At 40.7% G+C, this 15,764-nt stretch overlaps 1 protein-coding gene across 1 annotated transcript in view; it reads right to left on the bottom strand.

Annotated features, from left to right (window-relative positions):
* The window catches only part of SORCS3 (sortilin related VPS10 domain containing receptor 3), a 306,718-nt gene that overhangs the window by 40,882 nt on the left and 250,072 nt on the right, over window positions 1–15,764 (bottom strand). The window lies entirely within an intron of this gene.

Raw genomic sequence — 15,764 nt, 5'->3', positions numbered from 1 at the left:
TGGTGAATGCTGACTGCAGCTAGTAAGAGTGGAATTATAAATGATCGTCACTGTAAGGTTATTAGCAGAGTTTTTCTTAATTATTTTGAGTAGGTCACTCGGCAGCAGCAGTCACTGATCACACTACATGGTTCATCTGGTTAAGTAATAAATTGATTTCCAGTATTAAAATGACACATGCCAATTCAGAGCAACACAAGGCTTGTACTGAGTAAGGCAGTTTACAGGAACAATTGGAGCACTCAAAAAGCAGTGGAAGGACTCAGACTGCAATTCAAAACTGAGGCACACATCATCCCACAAATGTGATGACAAAAGGAATCATATAAAATTGAATAGTACCAGAGACTTCTGAGCTTGGACCAGAACATCAGCAGCAGAACTGGCTGCTGAACACAGGCCTCCCTACATGCTATTCCAACTATGCAGCCCTCCTTCACATGCAGGGAAACCTGTGTGCTTACTTAAGTGTCTGGAAGGAAAGGACCAATGTAACAATGAGCATTGACGGAATACATCACCAGAGTACCATCATCACAAATACTAAGGGACTGCACATGTTGGAAGCTCGCACCTTCACCAAAGAAAGAAAAATCATAGTAAAAACATGGTTTAATTAACAAATAACACTAGGCACCAGACTAAAGACTCTATCCATCCAGAAACATTGCACAAGTGCTGCAGGGTGCTTAGTTTTCGATCAAGTAACAGCTTGCTATTCCCTTGGCCAGCTGTGATTTTCTCAGGAAGGAGCAGCTCTTCAATCAATTGCAGCTGGATTTCCAAAGATGTGTGTAATAGGAGGAAATTAGGATGGGTGACCAGACTTCAAAAGCCATGAACAAAACTACAGCTTCTCATTGGTAGGGGGAACATCTCAGTACACATAAACAACAAAATCCCTGACAACAGTCAAGATTATTGTCATTATAACATGACAACCTCTTGGCTACCTCAAATATAAAAGAACCTAAAACGTCATTGAAAAGACAAGTTCCAGATTTAAAAAATTCTATATGTACTGAAACCCAAATCTTTCTGACATTCATTAAATGTCATTGTATCACCCTTATTGTGAGATTTACCAGGCAGAGAAATAATGGTTTTTCTCATTATGCCAGATCTTTCACTAACCTACATTTTTATACAAGCCACTAATGAGATTAAAGTTTTTTGTTGCTTTAATTATTCCAGACTAAAAAAAGGAAAGAGGGAGAGAGATGATTTACAAATTTCCCTATGAAAGAGAAACAGAAACAAAAGATAAAACTTGTATTCTGTTTCCAAGCACTGACTGCAGTCCAGATCCTGCTGTGTCCTCAGTGTGCTGCCATTCTTTACTCTAGTTCATCTTTATTTACACTGTAATCACACACAGTTGTTGCCTTTGGTCTCCACTCACTGTCCAAACTACTCCTTCTGCAGATTGTAGCCTGCACCAAATTCCTCTGTTGTTTTTTGCGAAACAGAGAGTATCCAAGAATCAGTCATCTTCTCACATTTAGACCTGTCTCAGCTCATGGGATCAGGGAGAGAAAGTGGGATGGGGGAGATCCAAGAGCCTGGATTTGTGGGTTTGCTGGGGACACCTTTCTACATCCAAGTTCTGCCTCATAGAGGCAAGCTCCAAGAAGCTGACAAGAAATGGAGAGGGTACAATACAAGAAGAACCTGTGACAATTGTGTACACAGGTTAGAAATGAGTAGGTGGAGAAGGACTTGTATGGTGGAATGGATTTAATTAGGTAGATTGTGTTGCTGGCTCTTCACAACATTTCTTAGTGTAGTCCTAATTGTGGGGTATTAATGACAGGAAACACCACCACACTCAAAGCTACAGAAGAAACCACAGCTCCTGTTTTTGTGTTGTCAACACAGAAAGCACATTCTGGACCAAGATCAGCCCATGGAAACCACAGCAATATGTGGTGCCAGGGCACTTGGGGGGAGAAGGAAGGAGAAGGGAGGAATAGTAAATAGTACATAGTGGGGATGCAGAAGGCCTCTGAAACTCTACTCAAGTAGGACTTCTAACTCCAGTTCTCCTTCCCAATTTCCCTCAGCAGTGGGTAAACCTCACCAGCTTTCATGCCACACTTACTAGCAGCACATAATCTTCCAGAGTGCATGGCACTATTGCACAGCTGGGAAGCTCTCGCATGAATCTTGTTTGTCCTGAATGTGATGCATGACTGAAAATGTCATTCCTGCAAAGCAGCAACTCAGCAGGCAGAAACCATTTAGTCCAGCAGATTTATACCACTTCAGGATTTGGCTGCATGCGTATTACACAGAAAAAGTAGTAAGAGGGGAGAATATAATAAAACACAAACACTTGCTTGAACCCAGAAGATAACACATCTGGAGAAATCAAACACTTCAGCAGCCAATGCATCTCAAGTGAAATGTTGCTCAAAGGTTCACCTTTAGCTAACTGTCCAACAGGAGAGCAAAACACTTCTTTGTGCTTTACAAAAGTCTCCAGAACCACTTGCCTTTTAAATCTATTATAAGCTAAAAAAAAAAATAAAAATAAGTGAATAAATAATAATTATTAAAAAAAAAACAAACCCAAAAAAACCAACCCCAAAAAACCAATGAAAAACCACCCCAAAACCCAATGGGAAACCAAAAAACCCTGTGCCATTGAATATTTTTCATGATAGTATCTATTAATAGAAAAAAACCCACCAAAGTTTCCTAAGTGGAAGGCAGGATATTAGCATTCCAAAAGCACAAGAGCATTAGCTACTCTTTAATTAAATGATTTCAAAGAAGATCTCTGTATATAATTGCTATAATTTAGATGGAAACAATACTACACTAAATGTAATTAGAGAGTGTGAACAGAGAGGGACGTTTTCCTCTGTACTGCAGAGATGGTTTTGGTTCACCTGATTCCTAAAGTAGTAACTCGCCCATCCCTCTTGTTAATAAAACCTTCTTAAGCCTCATCAACCATTGCAGGGCAGCCTTCAGAGATAAGAGCTTATGATATGCACAGAATCTAGCAAGCAACTGCACCCTGTGAACACTGCTCACCAATAATAAATGCAACCCAGACACCTACAGCATGTTTTGATTGACCAGCCAACATGATGAAGGTTACATTACAGAATCATAGAATAGTTAGGGTTGGAAAGGATCTTAAGATCGTCTAGTTCCAACCACCCCCCACTATGGGCAGGGACACCTCACACTAAACCATCCCACACAAGGCTTCATCCAACCTGGCCTTGAACACTGCCATGGATGGAGCACACACAACCTCCCTGGGCAACCCATTCCATTGCCTCACCAGTTCTTTCCTAACAGGAAAGAACTTCCTCTTTATATCCAATCTAAACTTCCCCTGTTTAACCCGTTACCCCTTGTCCTATCACTACAGTCCCTGACGAAGAGACCCTCCCCAGCATCCCTATAGGCCCCCTTCAGATACTGGAAGGCTGCTATGAGGTCTCCATGCAGCTTCTCTTCTCCAGGCTGAACAGCCCCAACTTTCTCAGCCTAGACGACATCCTAATAGCTACCCAGACAGAAGAGGCCTGTGTGGCCTGGACGGTATGACAGGATGGTGTAGAAGCCTCTATATGCACTACAACAAGAATCTTCAGTGAACAAAGGAAGCCACTTGAGCCTTCCACCAATTTAAAAAATGCCTTGAAGTCGGCACCTAATCTGTTGTGCATTTGAAACTCCTATGAGAGTAAGCAAACCTAAGGAACAGAAAAGAGTGCTATGTTATCTGTGGGGATCCACTGGACCCTCCGACAGCTTTCCTTAGGAGGTGATGAAAACTCTCATCTTTTGGGAATTAAAAATGGGCTAAGTAAACCATCACAGGGAACAAATCCTGACTGAGCATAATCAGGTATTGCAGGTGAACCTTGCTATTATCAGTTTTATCAGCTTTGTAAACCGCATATATTTTTATATTTTTCTATATTTTTCTATAATGCCTAAGGTGCATGCACATGACCTCTTCCCACCATATCTGTTTTGGAGAGGGCTGGGGAGACAGCAAAGAGCTGCAACATCTTAAAACTGCTAGTGTTCAGGTGTCAGTAAGTGCTCAGCATTATGTGCTCCAGTACTTAAATCTGGATTTCTGTATCCAGTGTGGATGGACAAAAGTCCCAAGGGAAAAAATGGAAAGAGATTGGTCAGAGTTAATTTTTCCTTACTCAAAGGATGAGTCCTCACATTGCTTTGAAGAGACCATTTCATTTGTCTTATCTGATTCCAATGTTTCTTATTTATTTTTTCTGCTCACTAAAATAGGGAGGTAGATTTTTATTTTTTTAATAAAAACAGCTAAACTATCAAGATGATACAGGGGAAAAGGCGACATTAAGTACTATGAATTTTGCCTTACTAACATTGCCTACCATGGCCTAACTGAAACATCTTAATTGCTTGTTGCAAGGACAGAAGACAAAAGAAGAAAGATGGGTTTTCAAGGTCCAACTTTGTGAAGCCAACACAAAAAGTGTGTTTTGATTTTTTCCTTCTATGCAGTCTGATCTGAAAGTCCTTGAGAAGCAATAAATACAAGAGCCCAGATGGCATTTAGACAAAGTCAGTTTTCTGACTAAGCTCAATTTAACAAAGGTTCTCCAACCTAAGCCATGGAATGGTAATTTACAGGCTTTAGACAAGATAGATTCTATTCTGTCCCTCAGAGTAAGCATTTAAAACTCCACATAAAATCTTAGCTAATAGAACAGCATCTTCTCAGCTGGCTTTATGGATAACTCACCATGAAACCATTGCTAGGAAACCAGAAAAGGCTTACCAATCGCTTCTTTTTTTGTTGCCAGGGCTAGATGTCAGTAATTTGCAGAAAAAAATATTAGGAACATAGAGAACAATTCTGAAATGCTTACAGATTCATGACAGAGTCATTTTGGAAAAGGTCACTGGTAATGCTTCTACAATTATATCTTTCATTAATTTTTTAAATACACAATAACTTGCAAATACAATATATACTGACCGGATAACCTTGTACAGAAGCTATTTTAAAGGCTTTTTACGTATTTCGAGTGTTCTCAAATTGCATTGCTTTTGCCTTATCATTCCTTGAATTGTTGATAGTTGTGCTTTTTATGTTATTCAATACCGCTCATTCCTGACAGGTCAACAGAATGAATTGAGGCATGTTTTCCTCTGTGCTGAAGAGATGATTCTTGGTCACCTGATTCCCAAAGCAGCAACTCCCCCCCCCCCCCCCCCCCAATAAAAAGATACTTAAGCCTAATCAACCATGTGGTGCAGCTTTCAGAGATAAGAGCTGCTCACATGCCAGGTTGGATGGGGCTTTGAGCAACCTGGTCTAGTGGCAGGTGTCCTTGCCTGTAGCAGGAGGGTTGGAACTTGATTATTTTTAAGGTCCCTTCCAACCCAAATCGTTCTGTGATTCGATGAAGATCATAAGATAACAACCCATATAACTCTGCTCCATAGATTCAATTCATGTCCCTGCCTAGGGTATGAGAAATAGATCTTCTCAAGTAATAGCTTGTATATTGCTCACAGAAAAGGCATCAGCTGTATCCGTCTGGATCTATCCCTGCTGGCAGTTTCAGACAAGCTGCTCAAGTACAGAAATGGAAATGTCTTCTTATGCCTAAATCAAGTCCTTTTCTATCATTTCTGAATTAAACTGGCAGGACATTATATGGAATGAGCACGCACTGAAGCTGTCTGTACTTGGCTGGTCTGGATACAGAGGACTTTAATTGCACTTGTCAGCCTAGCTCCTCCGCATGTAATAGGAGATAATGGTCAAAGTCTCTGGTAATGCTTCCTGTCCCCAGCTGTGCTCACTGGTGAGACAGAAGGCTGAAGAACCAAAGGAAGAAAGTAGCTAATGTCATCTTCAGTACATAAATCACCAAATGTAGTCTCCTTTCTGAAGCATTTTTTCCTTACTATACATCAACAAGGTGAGGGAGGTGAAAATGTACCAGATTTTGCTTATCACAGGGTACACTGGGGGCCTCTGAAGTCAGGTTTTAACAAGATTAGGCCCTACCGAATAGACTGTTTAAGCTTTAAGCATTGTGAATATCTAAAAATAAACTAAAAGCAAAACAATAATATATACTTATAGACAGCAGCTTTTGAGATGAACTACACAAACAGATAGATGGATGGATCAACAGAAGACTACATAGAAAGAGCACCAAATATAAATTTTAATTGATAACACCAAAAGAAAAGCTAATTGCAGTGTCACCATAAAGGGACTGTTTCATTTAGGAAAGCCTGGAATCAACCTTGCTTTTTTCCCCCCCTTCTTATTGTAGATGAAAAATGCTTGCAGAAGTGTCTTAGCAAGCAAAAATTCCTCAACAGTAAAATCACCCAAATCAGTAGATGCTTCAGCTGACCTGAATGTGTGTTTTTGTTGTGGGAATGTAGAGAGGGAGAAAGTCAAGCAAGATTGCCATCCTATTTCAGTTAAAATCCCTCTTATTTGTATCTGAAGTAATTTAATGGATGAACCCAAGAAGTGCTATGAAACACAATCTGGAAGAACCAACTCCTGACAGGGAAACAAGTGTGTGTTGCTTTTTTCTAGTCCCTGGAGAGGATGAAGTTGTCTCACCAAAACCAAGGCGAGCCCCAGATCTGGGCAATCACCAAGACAAGAGCACTGAGTGGTTAATCCACCACGACTGAAGGTGCTCATTCTGGCTTAGATGTCCAGAAAGAGAAGCACATGTTGCTACTATTGCAAATTAACATCTAACCAGGTATGTAATACATACCTACCCTCCCAGCAAATATCACCAGTGTGGTTTCATGAGCAGAGTATGGTCAATATCACCCTCAGTGTAGTGGCATAGCCCAGGCTGGAGACTTCCTCTCTGCAAACAGCTTGGATAGGTATGAGATAGGCCCACTCATAGTCACCCACAGCAGGTCCATGCAACATCAGCTTGGACCCATCAGTACAAACGTTCAGGACCAGAGCTATTCAAATTTGCCTTGCCTGCTCTCATGAACTCTAAAGCCATTTAATTATTTGGCAGAAGCAGACCTGAGCAACTACCAGATAAAACCTGCATATGTCTAAGCTCAGCAGTTCCGTTCTTGTGGCTCTTGGCAAGCTTGAAGAGCAAAGCTCTTCTGCAAGATATATTCTGGCACTTGTAAAACTAGCACCGAGATGGAGCTAAGAAGCCTAGCCAGATGTGAGTTGCAGTTTGCTCCTGTTTATTGTACTTTGTACAACAGTGCTCCATGCTCCAGGAGAACTAATTAGTTCAGCATCAGCATGACATGAATGTATGGAGGCAACGCAAATGGACTGCTGACGTCTCCTCTGCCTCCAGAGTGCTAGGTAATGTAGACCAGAGGTAGGGGGATGGCATAGCAGAAAGGGTCAAGATCCAGCCAAACATATTGGCTCTTGCTGAGAACTCACTGCGTCCTTGTACAAGGTTTTCTCACTTACATAACTGCCTTGATTTGGTTTGGATTTTTCTCCCCACTAGCCAGGCTACCCTGGTCCTACATTATAAATATCAGGGAAAACAGTAAGCCTATTATGCTAGAGATCCTAGTTCAGTGCACCCACTTACAGAAGGACTTGGTACATAAATGTTGCTACATCATTAGTTGGCATTTATGGTCTTTGAGACAATAAAAGAAAATGATGACATTTTCACACCAAGAAGAGGGCCTGTTATGAACTTTGAATTTGAAGCCATCTCTGTGTAAGAAAGTAGCAGTAAAGCAAAACTAGCTCTTTTATGCAGGCTCAGCTGTTAGGGCCAAAACCACACAAGCAACAATGGAACAGCTGGAAATTGTGCTGGCAGGGTTAGGTTTTATGAATGGGGATTGAGAGATCAGCTATTTCCCCATGAATTAAACATAAATCATGACTTTAGAGAAAACCAAATGGGCTGTGTAACCTCCCAATTGTTTTTTATTATGGTTTAGTTGGAATTAGCATTAAAGGAGGTCACTAGTTACATGGAAATTGGATAGAAAGGGACTGAGGCAAGAGAAGTAGAACTTAATTGAAAGTGACACAGATCAGCAATTAGGGAGAGTGGAAAAGGGAGAGGGAGAGTTATACTGTCTCATGACTGGCAAGAGGATGCAGAGAGCAAGAAACTGGAAACAAAGGAAACATAAAAGAGTAAAGATGACACTGGAAAGGCAGGCAATTGTCAACAAAAAAATCATCTAATTTTTTTCCTACACAATAAATACGGTCTTTAAGAGCCACTTTGGAGCTTTTAATGCAGTTGCTTTTGGCTGACCTGTTAGCTAGGAACAGTAGCCTGAGGGCAACTGGGTGATGACTCAGGGCTGCTGTACTTATTTCTGTGGATAGAAAGAAGAAATGACATCTTTTTCTAGAAAGAAGAGATGCATTTTCTTCCAAATAAAATATACCATCCACTTGAATCTAGATTTTCAGCTGGGGCAAATTAGTTTAACTCCCATATATATAAGGCCTTGTTCTACTGCTACTATTCAGAGGGAGAAAAAAAAAAAACAGCAGTGAAACCTTCAGGAATATGCTAACAGAAGAAAGTTCGTGTGATGACAAATTTGTTCCAGAAAATCTCGGTTTTTACTCTGTTTCCCAAAGGGAAGGGTCAAATAAGAATTTCACAGAATTGCCCATGCAGATGAAATCTGAAGGAAGTAGTTTATTTCCAGGTCCAAGTGAAACTCAATGACAAGACATAGATTTTTTCCACAGAAGAGAAATTCAAAGTGGTGGCCATGTTCACTGACTAGCAATCCACACTCAACTGGTCATGGAAAGCTGCACCACTGCCAGATTCCAGGTCTGGAAGGAGAGAGGAGATAGGGCAGCAGAATAATTTCTGTGAAAAAATGCAAAATCTTGCAATAAAAATCCCGCAGTACAGCCATGGCTGACCCTTTTCCCTCAGCTTTGAAAAACAGTTCTGGCATTATTCATCAGCTCAGTGGGCACTTCCTTTAAAGTCCAAGCAGAAGAGGAAAACCACTGCAAATGACATAGTACAGCATCTTTTGGTTAGCAAGTAGCGCCAAGTGCAATCAGTAAGTAATCTGCAGAACATGTAATTATGAAGCATTCCTACAGTTTGAGCTCAATTTCTCCAATAGCTGCACAAATACTGCACAAGGCAATGGGGGAAATAGGGGTTTTCATTATTTTTTTTTTAAATACCAAGTGCTATCAATACAAGAACTTACTGAATAACAAACCAAACCTTTTGAAATCTGGTCTCTAAAAAATTCATTGCCAATGTTCCCAAACCACTTTACATGACAATTGCTTCAAAAGAAATCCCAGCAACATGAAAGGGAGCGTGAGACACCTGGGAAGGGGGATGGGAAAGCACGTTAATTTTTAATGCTGTTTTTCAGAAGGGTTCTTTCTCTTCTTCGAAGCACTCATGAAAGACAACCAGTTTCTGACAGCTTTGAAACCAGAAGATGATGCTGCCTCCCTCTTTTAGAAAAGATACTGGCAGGTATCAGCAGCCTGAGTGTTTCTGCCACTAACAGGTCTGTGGTCCCAACGGAGGCAAGTACTCTCCCTTTGCCTGTATTACCAGCTGGGTAATACAGCATGTTCAGTCTTCTCAATTTTCATCCTATGAATCAGCAGATTTCTAACCAGAGATGTCCAACACAAATGTGGAAGCCATTGCTCAGAACAGGTAAGCTCCAAACACATGGGATAGGGACAGACAGTTTGTGGTGCAGCATGGTGACAAGCTTTGTCTGACACAGGGTAGCTGAGAGAAGAAGGCTCAAGAGCGGATGAGATCTATACCTGGTGGGCAACACTGTAATAAGGTGGCTGACCAGTTATATTGGGAGAATTTTCACAGGCTTGTGTCAAAGTGATCATGAAACAAGGAAACCATGTACAATAAGTACATGAGGACAATCTCTCCTTAGGAATAAAGGTTTGTAGCACTACCTGAACTATATGAGATGCCTCAAAGTACAGCATGGCTCCTCTGGAGAATTAATTTCCACCACTCACTCAGCCCAGTGGTGAAAAATCTGTTAGAGTGAGCCATGCAGCCAACCCAGCACTGAGAGCTCCCAGAAAAGCAGATGTACTGCACCACTTTCTGCCCCATGCAGGATCAGGGCCAGGCTGAGATGAAAAGGTGCTGAGGCCAAGTACTCTAAGGACTGGTGGGATCAGAGCACCAGAATATTTCATGGCTCACTCTAACAGAAATGTGAATGACTCTAAGGAACATATGTGTGCACAGCACCCTGTGTACCCCATACCAGGCCTGAGTGCTTTATAAAGCCCAGCCCAGCTGCTAGCAGGAGGACAGAACAAGACCTATAATCCATCTGTCCTTACTTAAAAGCACAAGAAACAAGCACATTAGATGAGAATATCTGAATTTTATTGTCATCAGACAAACCTCATCCTTTTACTTAAGGAAAATAAATCATGCATCAGCCTGCTGCTCATTCTGGCTCCTTCTGTAAGGGCTTTTTTTATTCACTTGAGTGAATAAAAGCCTCCAGCCTGAAATCCCTTTCCTAGTCCCCCTTCCTCCACATGATTACCACTTGTCTAAGCATTATAGACTTAACTCAGCATCTCTTTTCACCTAAGGAATGGGAAAAGTCTGCACAGTAGAGTATCCACCTGAGACTCGGGAGACCTGATCTGATGTCAAGCTCTCCCCGTGACAGCCTGCTGAGTGACTGACCATGGGCATGTCCCTTGTTCTGCCTCAATTTCTCTATATATTATGCAAATAACTATATTTGTATAATATTTGATCTACTGTCCATAAATAGCATGTGGCTTCAATGAGAGTAATGTTTGCCCCAGAAAGTCAAAGATAGACAATACATGCCACAGAGCCCAATGCCTTCTCCATGCCTTATGGATTCTGCAGGAATCTTACGAGTATGTAGCACAACTGCTGGGAACTGATCTCACGTCACAGATATCCTCCTCCTATAGCCCCATAAATCACACAATGCTGTCTTAGAGAGATTACTCTAAGCAGTTGTTCTCATCACCTGATTTGTCTATTCAGGTGCCACAGAAAGAACTCAGCTCATACTGCAAGTATCAGCAGCACAATCAATATTATCATGGACTGTTTAGGTGAATTCATGCAGCAATCCAAAGGCTAACGAATAGAGCACGCCTCTGGCAGGGAGGGAGATGGGAGGAGGAAGTGACACTGATTAATCTGTGATCGTTAATAATGTCTTTAAGTCTTGCAAATGAAGATAATGATATAGGTAATCAGCTGTCTTACTCCAGGGTCTAAACTGATCATCTGCTGGGATGAAATGGGAATTCCTATAACACACATTTTCTTGTCCATTGTAAAGTCACTTGATGGCATTAGCAGATTGATAATTTTCTTGCAAAGTCCCAGGTATTCATTACTTCCAGAAAGTTCTGAAATTCAATCAGATGATACAGGAATGTAGCTTACCATAGCAAATGCCTAAACCCTTTCAATCATTTTGGTTTCTTAATAATTATATTTGTAATTTTTTTCCTCAAATTTTAAATTTTACTTTTCTTTCTGTGTGCAGTCATTATTTTCACAGATTCACTTTAATTTCACTGATCCTGTTCTGGAGAATCCTCATGTAGGCTTGTGGACTGCAGTTTTCACAGCCCCGTGAGCAAGGACAGTGCAATGAACTCACAAGGGCATATCAAAGCTTCGCAGTAAAACCCACAGCTAATAATAAAGTGAACTGCACCACAAACAGATATAGCAATAAACATAAAAAGACAGAAAAACTGAAATGTGAGATAAAAACACACTGGGGACAATTAAAACCTATCAGTGCTTTCTATGTATCTTATGGTACCTATGCAACTTGGATAACCCGGGTTTGGGTTATAAAATCTGCCCTCCAGTCTTTCAAAACCCCCATAGTTTTGGTAAGCCTGAGAGCAGGTGCAGGCTGGCTGGTCAGCCCTGGTTCCCAAAAGAGCTGAAGATAAATAAGGACAGAATTCGGAACCCACCACCACAAACACCCCCCCCCCCCCCCCCCGTAAATGATCACTTTTATTGTTTTCTGCATTGGAACCTGCAAGTTGGATTTAGGTTTCTACAGACCTCTATTGAAATCATTCCTCAAAAATCTTTCATCGCCAAACCCTTTATTGAGCTCAGCAGGAGCAGCAGAAGTTGCAGAAGAAAATCTGTCTTTTTTTTTTTTCAGACAGCTTCTTTCTCTTTTTCTCAAGCAGAGTGAAGTGAAAAGAGACCAGATTGATGGCAGGAGTTTGAAGACCTCTGCTGTGTCACAGGAATTGAGGAACACTGTGTCTTGTCTTTACGCATGTTGGACAAGAACCTCAATTTCTTCCAGGAAAAACAATTTATTGGTGTTTCTGCCATTCACTCACCTCTTCTCTCATTTGTTGAGATTGCTCGCAGGGGAGCCAGCTACAAAGGACAAAGGCTGCTGGCCCAGCAGAGAGAAGGCCAGCTCCCCTGACCACATCCCTACAAAAGCACTGTTTTCTATATCCTTAAGGTAGTAGAAACCATAAGGTGCCACTTTTCTCCGCCCAATCACTCGGAGGTGACAGATCCACAGCTCCCTACCCCTAAGCAGAGGGGCAGAATCTTTCAAGGACATTGTGCCAGTTTGTAATTTTCTTGCCTCTCTCAGCTTTTAAATGTGACAGCAAGACTTGAGCAGAAGGCAGTGAATGTTACCTTGCTTGAAGATGAAAGATGATAATCACATTATCAGAAAGTGACAGGAAAATGACTTTTGGCTCCCGTGTAATTTTGAACTCTGTAGGAAATTGGACCTGGGAGCTGTTGCCCTTCTCTCATACTCAACCTGCTGAACCTCTGCTGAGTGCTGACCAGAATCTGTCCATGTTGCCTTCATACATGTACATACTTCGCTGATGTCTTCCACAAGTGAGTCACTTCTTCAGAGTTGACTCATAGAACTCTTGGCCACATGGTAATATGGCTGCTAAGTGTTTTAAGGAACTTAGGGAAAAAAAAACTCAAAAAAAAAATAGAAAAAAAAAATCATTAATGTGCTAGAAATAAAAATGACATGTTTGGCCAAGAAAGTCTCTTATTTGCAAATCTCTGTAAATGAGAAAAGTGTACAAGGTGAAGTTTCCTTTTTTAAAAAGTATGTATTTTTAGCATCCTCTACTCACCACTGTGAAGCATGAAACTGAGCTAGAGGGACCTCTGGTCTGACTCAGCATGGCTTGTGCCCTTAATGTTCTCTTTCTTACCTCAAACATCTCCTGGCATCTATCTCAACTTTTCCAATGTTTCTCAGGTACTTATTCATTCTACCCTAGTCTTCTGCCACCCAGTGATGGATTGCCAGTAATTTTATGGGTCTCCTGGAAGAAAAATGCTCCCATTTCATCCCTGGTAAAGCTGCATGGTCATGTAAATGAGAAGGTGTTAGAAAAGGGCCAGGGCTTATAACCTGTTTCATTTATAACCAGGAACATTTTCTAACACATACATAGCTAAAAGCAGTAGTTGCAGCAATGCTAGCAGACCAGCTTGTATTAAATCCTTTCTCTGAAAACATTAATGCTCAATGACGCATATACACATATATATGGACCATTAAGTACACATACATAGACACACAGAATTGTGTGTGTATACATAAATATATATTTATCAGAGCAAACTTAATGATCCCCTTCTATAAATGAGCGTCTGCACACACACACATATTATGAGTCTACTAAAATGATAGCAAAGCTCTGCAGGGCTTTGAAGCAGAAAGGTTATTTCTCTTCATGTAAGTTTGGAGAGATGCTTAGCAGAGGAGATGAAGTGGCGGAGGTAATAATTATGAGTCAGAGCTGGAACAACATAAAGCCTTTCTCTGGACCCACAAAACCATCTTGTCTCTGATTTGGATGGTACAGACTAGCAACTCTCTCAACCAAATACTGCTTCTGTTTGGATATATCACAATTGACTAGAACGTGAATACAATCTGATTCTTTTCCCCTGGTGGACAATCTCAGGCACACAACATGCTGTGCCTATGGCTTGTCAACACAGACTCATTAGAATGCGAAATCATTAGAAGTCACCAGTGAGGGTTATAGGACAGAACTTAGAAAACTGTAGGTTTCAAAGACTAGTGCTTTCTAGGCACTCTGTGGGTCACATAAGAACATAGCTAACCTATTGCCCATATGCATTTATTTTCCTGCAGGACCCTTTATTTGCTATAGCTATTTTCCTCACACCTGCACCAAACACTGCAATTTGTTACCAAAATTTGGTACAAATCTCTTGAAGTTCTGTGATGTTAAAGGAGCTGAACTGACCATCTTGTCAGATAAGATGAGTGTCAAAACAACAACAGAAGGAACTTCATAAGTGGATGATCAGCCAGAAATGGAGAGAGTGGATTCACCTTGTTCAGTCAGTAGCTCCAAGTTAGAAGAGCTCACACAGTCTCATAGTACTTCTCTGTGTGTCACAAAACTACATTTTTAGCACATCCCATTCAGCTATGCTTGTAAGGAAACACTTAATTCTTGCACCCTTACAGCTATGTGAAATAACAAAATCATAAAATAGGGTGAATCAGATCTCTGCAAGACATCTTGTCCAACTTCCCATTAAAAGCAGGTTGCAACTCAAAGTACACTAAGATACTCAGAATCATAAAATGCCCCTACATGCAAATCTACAGATTTTACTGGTAAGCTCTTTATGACTTTTTAGGACATTTATACACAACACAGAACACAGAAGATCCAAAAAAACCTAGGATCCTCATATAGACAGATACTGCAACTGCTCAGAGAACAGTCATGAAGCGGCATGAAATTCTGTGCTAAAACTGCTGCTGCTTCCTACAGCCCAGAGAGCCCTTTATACGATGTGCCACAAAATGAAAGTTGGGAATAACAGTCATTCTACTGATGTACTGATTTTAATAAGATGGTATTATAATAATGTTGTTAATAATGCAATATGTTAATAATAGTTGGAGTATACACATTGTCCTGCGAATATTAGTTTTTGAAGTAGTTGAACACAGACCACTTTCAAATCAATGGAAAAAAAAGTGTCCCTAATAGGAATCAGCTGAGATCACTCAATGAAACATTTTGCATTTTCCAGGATGAAAGACAAATCTTTAAACTAATTTACCCATTTTGGCAGAGCACAAATATGGCACAGTCTTGGTGCCTGCCTCAGCCCTGCATCTACTCTAAGTGCTCCCACTAATGCCATTGTCAGCTGGGGGACGCTAATACCAAACCATTGTGCTCCTCTCATCAGCTTCTTGAAATCATTGGGATTTCTACCTGCAAGCACATATTACATGTGCCTCCAACCACCATGTGTTGCCTTGGTTCAAAGGATGGCCAGTAGCAATAGAAAGGCATTGATTTCTTCTCAGCCAAAGCTTCCACAAGCTCATTATGATCCTACACTGCCCTTATAGATGAGTTCACTAAAATGCGCATTGCAAGAAATACCTAAGTGATCTGCATAGAAATGGTTTGCAAACGGGCTTTATAAATCGTCTTTCTCCTCCTCAGTTTCTTTAACACTGTGAATAGGAATTTCTCTAAACATTTATTACAAGTGTCATGTGAAATGTCTCTATATGGGAGACTATAGACTATTAAGAATAGTTTTTAAAATTGATAATGATGACTGTAGTAATAAAAACAATACTAATAACAATAACAATATCAATAATAATGATACACCTGCGGAGATTTCAAGAGTCAGCTCTCAACA

Source organism: Lathamus discolor, chromosome 3, assembly GCF_037157495.1.
Source record: "Lathamus discolor isolate bLatDis1 chromosome 3, bLatDis1.hap1, whole genome shotgun sequence".
NCBI lineage: Eukaryota > Metazoa > Chordata > Aves > Psittaciformes > Psittacidae > Lathamus > Lathamus discolor.
The sequence above is the reverse complement of the archived record's forward strand: the minus strand, read 5'-3'. Positions and strand labels throughout refer to the sequence as shown.